The following is a 10,000-nucleotide window of genomic DNA, read 5'->3' as shown; positions in this document are numbered from 1 at the left end:
ATTGTAACTTCATCTTTGAAAAAATAACCTTGCATAGTAATACCCCAGTTTCAGCGTTCCTGCCACTTTTGGAATCTGGCCTGGAAGTTGTATTCTGTGGGTCAAAGACCTTCAGTGATTCACTCTGGATGTCAATAACAGAGTGAAAGCACCGATCTTTGAGCTGCATTTTCCTTTTGGGGAAGAGATAGAAGTCCAGAGGTGCTGAATCTGGTGAATAGAATGGGTGGGGAAGTGGTGCCATGTTGTTTTTTGGTGAGAAACTCATGAGCGAGGATTGCTTGATGAAGAATCCAATTCATTGCACTCCACAGATCCAGTCGCTTTTGCCGAATGTGTTCCCTTAAATGCTTCAAAATGTCACAGTGGAATTCTCAACTGATGGCCTGTCCCAGGGGGGATGAATTCTTCATGCATAATGCCACATTTCCAGCAGTGACATTCATGACAGGTCATTCATTGTCTTCCAGGGACATTCTTCCACTTTTGAAGTGCACACGAAATGTTGTGGACAACCCATAGCCTCATCATTGTAAGCCTGTAAAATCATGCCCAATGCCTCTGTAGCAGACTTCCCAAGTTTAATGCAAAATTTCACGTTGGCTCTTTGTTCCTGTTCATGACAAAAATCACAGAATACAGCATACACATGATCACAAAAATACAAATTTTGCAACTTGTGAAATAAACCCAACAATGTCACTCGACACACTGCCTCATGAAGGTCTCTGCTAGCCTCCACTATGCATGCAACCATGTGCTGCCATCTCTTGGTGTGCTATAAAACTAGTCTGGGAACTTTTTTATACCACCTCATATATATATATATATATATATATATATATATATATTTATATATTTATATATATATACATATAGAGATACCACCTCATATATATATACATATATAGATAGATAGATACATACATATATATAGTTGTAGATATATACATAGATATAAAAATATATGTATGTGCATGTAGATATATTTGCATGTAAACAAATATACACATATGTAAATGTATATATGTGTATATGCATGTATGTGTATGTGTGTGTGTGTGTGTGTTTCTATTTTTATATATGTATTAATTTTAGATACAGGAATGATATGATGCTAAATACTGGTGCCACAATGCTGGTAAAAACGTCTATTAACTTTTTGAAAAACTTTCTCAAACCAAAAATAGAATGGCTGGGTAATCAAAAAAATTTGCAGAAATAAACAAAACATAAGTGAGATAAATTAACCAGTATTTTTTCCCAAAATTTTGCCTATATATATTTATATATATCTCTATTTCTCTCTCAATATTTGTGTGCCAATATAAAATGGTGAGCTGGCAGAATTGTTAGTTCTCTGGACTTCTCTGCATTTCATCTGTCTTTACATTCTGAGTTCAAATTCAACCGAGGTCAACTTTGCCTTTCATCCTTTGGGGTTGATAATGTACCAGTGGTGTACTGGGGTCGATGTAATCAACTCACCCCTTTCCCTTGGAAACTGCTGGCACTGTGCCAAAGTTTGAAACCAATGTCTATGTATCAATATAAGGCACGAAGCTGGCAGAATTGGTATTGTGCCAGGAATAATGCCTAGTGGCATGTCATCTGTCTTTCCATTCTGAGTTCAAACCCTGGCAGGGTTGACTTTGCTTTTCATCCATTCGGAGTTGATAAAACAAGTACCAGTTGAGCGCTGGGGCTGATCTAATATCGACTTACTTGCTTCTTCAAAATTTTTGGTGAACATTGGGCCTCACACAGGTAATGACAGAAGACTGGGATCTTTGGAAATATGCTGTGATTAAGAAGACCTGGCAACTAAAGTGAGATCACAGCCATGCATGTCCGATCCAGTTAAGAATACCCCTGAAGCACTGGGCCATATGATATGCTTGAGAAGACCTGTTGAGTCAAGTAAAACCAATATCATAGCTGTAGCCAGTGCCCACTGACTGGCTCCCGTGCTGGTGGCAAGTAAAAGCACCATCCGAACATGGTTGATGCCAGGTCCACCTGACTGGCTCCTGTGCCAGTGGCACATAAAAAGCACCCAGTACACTCCTGGAGTGGTTGGCATTAGGAAGGGCATCCAGCTGTAGAAACATTGCCAGATCAGATTGGAGCCTGGTGCTGCCACTGGCTCTCCAGACCTCAGTCAAAACGTCCAACCCATCTCAGCATGGAAAACGGACGTTAAACGATGATGATGATGATGATGTGCCAAAATTTAAAACCATCTATATATCAGTACATATCTATATCTCCTTACCGATTTCTTTCACTTATTCCCTTTCATATCATTGGCATCATCTTACCATTCAGTTTTCCATTCTTGCAGGGTCAGGCAAGACTTCACGGAACCAGATTTTTATCATTTGTCAGCAAAACGGTCAAGTGTGTTAACTGGGGATTATAAACAAATGACACGATTGGTGTGAACGGAGGATTTCGTTTACAATTAGAGGACTGGCATCAAAAGAAAAAGAAACACACACACACACACACACACACACACTCGTATGTATGTATTCTTGTATTCTTTTACTTGTTTCAGTCATTTGACTGCGGCCATGCTGGAGCACCACCTTTAGTTGAGAAAATTGACCCCAGGGCTTATTCTATTGATCTCTTTTGCCAAACCAAGTTACAGGGACGTAAACACACCAGCATCGGTTTTCAAGTAATGTTGGAGGGACAAACACAGACACACAAACATACACACACACACACACACACACACACACACACACACACACACACACACACACACACACACACACACACATATATATATATATATATATATATATATATATATATATATATATATATATATATATATATATATATACATATATACAACAGGCTTCTTTCAGAATTTGTTGAAGCAAATTTTCTACTGACAGATGCCTTTTTTTGTTGCCATCCCCCACCCTTATTAGACATATTTCCTTATTGAAGAATTGCTTTGCAGCCAGATGCCCTTCCTGTCACTAACCATTTTCTCTTTGACAAGCAAGAGTCATCTTATTTTACACATCTTCCAAACTGTCAAGGAAGTGACTTTCATAAAGTGCTAATGTAAAGATGTCCACATTCTTGAATGTGCATACGCACACACACACACACACACACACACACACACACACACACACACACACACACACAAATAAGATAATATGTGTTTGCACTGTAGAAATATATTCTATCTAAGATGTGTCATGTGAAATAAATGTCTCTTTTGGTATCATCCATGTTTTTCTTTCTCCTGCCTCTCAATCCTTTTGTTTTCCTTCTTTATGATAAAATGTCTCACCCAAAGCATTGAATTCTCCTTCATTTCTTTCTTTAGCATTTCTTTCTTTCTTTAGCATATTAAGTTTCATTATACACTTTTTAGCTTGTTGAAATTTTGCTGTATATTTCCATGCTTTCAAGGCCTGTGCTTTTGCCTGCTTCACCCAACATGGGAGTTTGTCTTAGTTTCCTCTTTGCTTCAAACATTACTCATTTTGTGCTCTTTTCACACACACACACATATAAATGTGTGTGTGTGTGTATTCTTTTATTTTTTTACTTGTTTCACTCATTTGACTGCAGCCATGCTGGAGCACTACCTTTTAGCAACCGAATAATTGTCACATGTTATATTACCCCCCCCCCCCCACACACACACATATATATATACATATATATCTGTGTTTGTGTGTATGTATGTATACATATATACATATATATACGCATATATATATATATATATATATATAAATTTATATATATATATACATATATGTAGGCAAGTGAAATCACAGTCCAATTCAAATTCGCTGATGTGGCTGATGACAGCACCACCTGACTGACACCCCGTGCCAGTGGAACGTTAAAAGCACCATCTGAGCGTAATCATTGCCAGGGTCATCGACTGGCTCACATGCCAGTAGCACATAAAAAGCACCATCCAAGCAGGATCGTTGCCAGCGTCACCTTACTGGCACTTGTGCCAGTAGCTCGTGAAAAATAACATTCGAGCGAGGTCATTGCCAGTACAGCTGGAGTGGCTCCTGTGCAGATGGCACATAAAAAACACCATTTGAGCATGGCCGTTGCCACTACCGCCTGACTAGCCCTCGTGCCGGTGGCATGTAAAAGCACCCACTAGACTCTCAGAGTGGTTGGTGTTAGGAAGGGCATCCAGCTGTAGAAACTCTGCCAGATCAGATTGGAGGCTGGTGCAGCCATCTGGCTTACCAGTCCTCAGTCAAACTGTTCAACCCATGCCAGCATGGAAAGCGGACGCTAAACGGTGATGATGATGATGATATATATATGCACATACATACGTACACATCATCATCATCATCATCATCGTTTAATGTCCGCTTTCCATGCTAGCATGGGTTGGACGATTTGATTGAGGACTGGTGAAACCGGATGGCAACACCAGGCTCCAGTCTAATTTGGCAGAGTTTCTACAGCTGGATGCCCTTCCTAACGCCAACCACTCAGAGAGTGTAGTGGGTGCTTTTACGTGTCACCCGCACGAAAACGGCCACGCTCGAAATGGTGTCTTTTATGTGCCACCCGCACAAGCCAGTCCAGGGGCACTGGCAACGATCTCACTCGAAAATCCTACGGGAGCCAGTCAGGCGGTACTGGCAACGGCCACGCTCAAAATGGTGCATCTCATGTGCCACCCGCACAAGAACCAGTCCAGGGGCACTGGCAACGATCTTACTTGGCTTGCCGGGTCTTCTCACGCACAGCACATTTCCAAAGGTCTCGGTCAGTAGTCATCGCCTCGGTGAGGCCCAATGTACGAAGGTCCTGCCTCACCACCTCAGCCCAGGTCTTCCTGGGCCTACCTCTTCCACGGGTTCCCTCAACTGTTAGGGTGTGGCACTTTTTCACGCAGCTATCCTCATCCATTCTCACCACATGTCCATACCAGCGCAATCGTCTCTCTTGCATGCCACAACTGATGCTTCTAATGTTCAACTTTTCTCTCAAGATACTTACACTCTGACGGGTATTCACATTGACATTACACATCCAACTGAGCATACTGGCTTCATTCCTTGCGAGCTTACGTATGTCCTCAGCAGTTACAGCCCATGTTTCAATAAGTATGTATGTATGTATGTGTATATGTATATACATTTATATATATATATATGTATGTACAATTATATATATATATATATATATATATATATATATATTTGGAAATGTGCTGTGAGTGAGAAGACCCGGCAAGCCAAGTAATATCGTTGCCAGTGCCCCTGGACTGGTTCTTGTGCGGGTGGCACATGAGATGCACCATTTTGAGCGTGGCCGTTGCCAGTACCGCCTGACTGGCTCCCGTAGGATTTTCGAGCGAGATCGTTGCCAGTGCCCCTGGACTGGTTTGTGCGGGTGGCACATAAAAGACACCATTTCGAGCGTGGCCATTTTCGTGTGGGTGACACGTGAAAGCACCCACTACACTCTCTGAGTGGTTGGCGTTAGGAAGGGCATCCAGCTGTAGAAACTCTGCCAAATCAGACTGGAGCCTGGTGTTGCCATCCGGTTTCACCAGTCCTCAGTCAAATCGTCCAACCTATGTTAGCATGGAAAGCGGACGTTAAACGATGATGATGATGATGATGATGATATATATTATAAATGTATATATATATATATATATATATATATATATATATATATATATATATATATATATATATAATAAATGTATATATATATATATATATATACACACACACATACATACATACATATATACACATATATATATATTAGTGTGCAGACGCAATGAGATGCAGAGGGCACATGTGTACATTGAATATCTGCATCGTGTCATAGCTTTCATGTCACACCTATGCTGATCTGTATCCTGTACGAAATGCTCTACTGGAAACTCCTTTTACAGTTATGACTATTCCTAACCATAAATCAAATCCAAGGTTTTAACCTTGCACATGCTTCCCAATGATTTTTATCAGATTCTGATTACACTGTGAGTGAGAAAGTTGTCTCTATCTGCCCATAAAACAAACCAGAAAACATAGAGAAATCACACTGACTGCACTGGTGAATGTATAAAATTATTAAAGTCATGTCTATACATGATTATAAGTTTTCAGCAAATCAATGATGTTTTCATATTTTCAATGAGATTCAATCAAGTGTGAAAAGAAATCTCTTTATGGTAAGTGAACATCACTTGAGAGAAAACTCCATGGTTGAAAGACAAATATGATTTATTAATTTGATAGTTTCTTCTTAATAAATAAATGTAACAATATGTGTGTGTGTGTGTGTGTGTGTGTGTGTGTGTGTGTGTGTGTGAATGTATGTACGTATGTATGTATGTATGTACATATGTATGTATGTATGCATGCATGTCTGTACGTATGTATGTAGGTAGGTAGCTATGTTTATACATTCATATGCACACACACACATGAAGATAAATAGGCAGATACATACATACATACAAATATTTACATATATAGAGACAGATTAATAGAAAATAAATATAGAGATATATACACATAAATGTATACATTTATACATACAGACATATACACACACACACACACATATATATACATACATACATGCATATGTGTGTGTGCATGTACTGTGTGTGTGTGTGTGTGTGTTTGTGTGTGTATGTGTGTGTGTGTGCGTGTGTGTGTGTGTTTTCATGCATATATGTGGTGAGAGAGAGCAAAGAAAAAAAAAACACAATAGAATAAGTTCATGTGTGAAAATATTAGCGATGTTAGTTCTGCTGATAAAGAATGCAAACCATTCTTGTACTAAACATATTTCATCTTAATTTGTCTCACTTTAGGCTCATTAACACAACTTTGCTTAAAAATTGTCAGCAGTGAATTAAAAGATGTTCAAAAGTGTGACACAAGTCTCCGTGATAACACAGTATTTTAAAAAAAAACTGAAATATCCCATAAAACCGACACATGTATAAATCCCCATCCATCTCAGACGGTCCTTTTGTTTCACTGAACCAATCATGTGATTCCTTTCATGATTTGGCTGTTGACAAAAAGCAAACAGTATTAACTAAAATTTATCTTTTATATTTTACTTGTTTCAGTCATTAGACTTCAGCCATGCTGGAGCACCACCTTGAAGAATTCTTAATTGAATGAATTGACCCTGGTACTTATTTTCTTTAAAACCTGGTCCTAACTCTATCAGTTTCTTTTGCTGAACGACTAAGTTACAGGGACATAAACATATCAACACCAGTTGTCAAGTAGTGGTGGGGGACAAACACACACACACACACACACACACACACACACACACACACAGATACGTGTAGGCAGGTTATCTTTCGAAGCAGTGACATGAATAATAATAATAATAATAATAATAATAATAATAATAATAATAATAATAATGATAATAATAATAGTGACATCAAAAAATACCTCAGGAATGAGAACCCAGGTTTGAAATTTCCACAAGACACCTGATGAAGGCTGGAGGGTATATCAGCCGAAATGTTGTGTTAACAACAAACAAGATGAGGTCAAATATCTGTCAAATGTAAATAATGTAAATAATGTAAATAATGTACATAATTCCTCATCTCTTAAATATAGAATATTATGATGCAGTGTCCTAACTACAACATCATGTCTCATCGGTTGATAATAAACTGCCATCTGAATTATACAGAAATGAAACTAACACTGACATCTCGTTTTAATAGATGCATTTACCAAAATTACATAAAAATATCTTGAAATACTAAAGAGTAAGTTTATTCAATAGAATCACCATTGACTTCAACCATGGCCTCCAGACGACTTTGGAATTTCCAGCAACTCTTCTGGGTGGTCTCTTTGTTTAAGTTGGTGAATGCTGTCATAATCCTTGCCTTCTGCTCATCTTTGGTGTAACAAGGAGTTTTATTGGTCTCTTGCTCACATAATAATCAAGCAGGATGCAGTCTGAGGAATCAGACGGCCAGATGTTATGGGGTGATGTGCTCGCAGAAATTGTCTGACAGCCATGACTGGGTTCTCCTGTTTGTGTGGCATGGTGCAGAGTCCTGTTGCCAGATATAAGGTCTTCCAACAACCACCCTCTTGACCTAAGGCAGCACTACCACCTCCAGGCACTTGATGTAGGCCTCCTTGTTGAGTGTGAGGTGGTGTAGGAAGATGAATGGAGACATAATGTTATCATCATTGGTGATCACTCCAAACACCACGATGTTGACTGGATGTTTGATTTTTATCACTCTCGTTACATGTCCTCAGATTGACGACACCCAAACACTCTGAAATGTTCATACTGGAGCTTCCAGAACGAATGCCAAGCAGTACAGCATGTCGTTTCCAAATTTCTGACAGAGTGAATTGTGTCATGGTGCTGTTTTTCTCACAGATGGTGCCCAACTGACTCTACTGTAAATCAAAAACACACAAGGGTCATGGGCGAAATTGAAAATATAAAATGGCGGCAATTTACACATAGCACCGTCTGTGTGCGTGCGTGTGTGTGTGTGTGTGTGTGTGTGTATGTGTGTGTGTGTGTGTGTGTGTGTGTAAATTTAATGCACACTATATGGATTTAACTAATCCAGTGGTACTCACAAAAAAGCTCTTTTAGTGGACCAGGCTACAAACAATAAAGGCTGTGAAACAATCGTTGTTATACGCCTATCAGCTGGTGAAATAGATATATTCATCTTATACCTCCTCTCTTTCTTTCATCATCGTCATCCATCATCATCATCATCATCGTTTAACACCCATTTTCCATGCTGGCATGGGTTGGACAGTTTGATTGAGGACTGGCAAGCCAGCAGGCTGCACCATTCTCCAATCTGATCTGGCAAGGTTTCTACAGCTGGATGCCCTTCCTTACAACAACCACTCCGAGAATGTAGTGAGTGCATTTTATGTGCCACTAGCATGGGGAGCCAGTCAGGCAGCACTGGCTTCAACTATGTTCGGAAGGTGCTATATACATGCCACCAGCACAGGAGCCAGTCAGGGGGAACTGGCATGAACCACATTCGGATAGTGTCTTTTTACATGTCACCAATGCCGCCAGTGCCAGCCAGTGCCACCTGACTGGCATCGATAGAAACAACAGGAAGTGAGAAATAGTCGGGAATGTGGAAAGTTCATAATAGCTGTAATCCAAATGGGTGCACTGCAAGATAAAGCAGAATGGGAGTCCATAGTGTTGATGAGGCATAAGATTGCGTAGGTCGGTCAATGGTGTCAAAGTATCTGGGAATTATTAAATCAATGACCCTTGTAGATTGAAATGAATAATAAAATTAGGACATGAAGTAAAGTTCTGTAATTTGTGTTTGTTGATTGCAGACATCTGTAATTAGTGTAAATATAAAGTAATTGCAAATGTATAATTTTTATATATTTAAAAAGGACATCAAGAAATGTAGGTAGGAATATAATAAAGAACTGCTGGTGCCACATATCAAGCACTGGTGCTGGTGCCATGTAAAAGTCATTCAGAACACTATGTAAAGTGGTTGGCATTAGGAAGGGCATCCAGCTGTAAAAACCAGGCCAAAACAGACAATTGGAGCCAGGGCAGCTCTCTGGCATTACCAGATCCAGTCAAACCATCCAGCTCATGCCAGCATGGAAAGCAGACATTAGATGATGATGATGATGATGATGATGACGACAATGATGATGAGGATTATGACACTGGTGATAACGATAATGACGACGACAATGATGATGATGAGGATGACGACGATGATGATGATGATGACGACGACGATGACAATGACGATGATGATGATGATGATGATGACGATGATGATGATTATGAAGATGAAGATGATGATGACAGCGATGATGATGATGATGACGACGACGATGACGACGACGATGATGATGATGATGATGATGACGATGATGATGACGATGATGATGATTATGAAGATGAAGATGATGATGACAATGACGAT

This window comes from Octopus bimaculoides, chromosome 5, assembly GCF_046866305.1.
Source record: "Octopus bimaculoides isolate indiv1 chromosome 5, ASM4686630v1, whole genome shotgun sequence".
NCBI classification, from domain to species: Eukaryota; Metazoa; Mollusca; class Cephalopoda; order Octopoda; family Octopodidae; genus Octopus; species Octopus bimaculoides.
The sequence above is the reverse complement of the archived record's forward strand: the minus strand, read 5'-3'. Positions refer to the sequence as shown.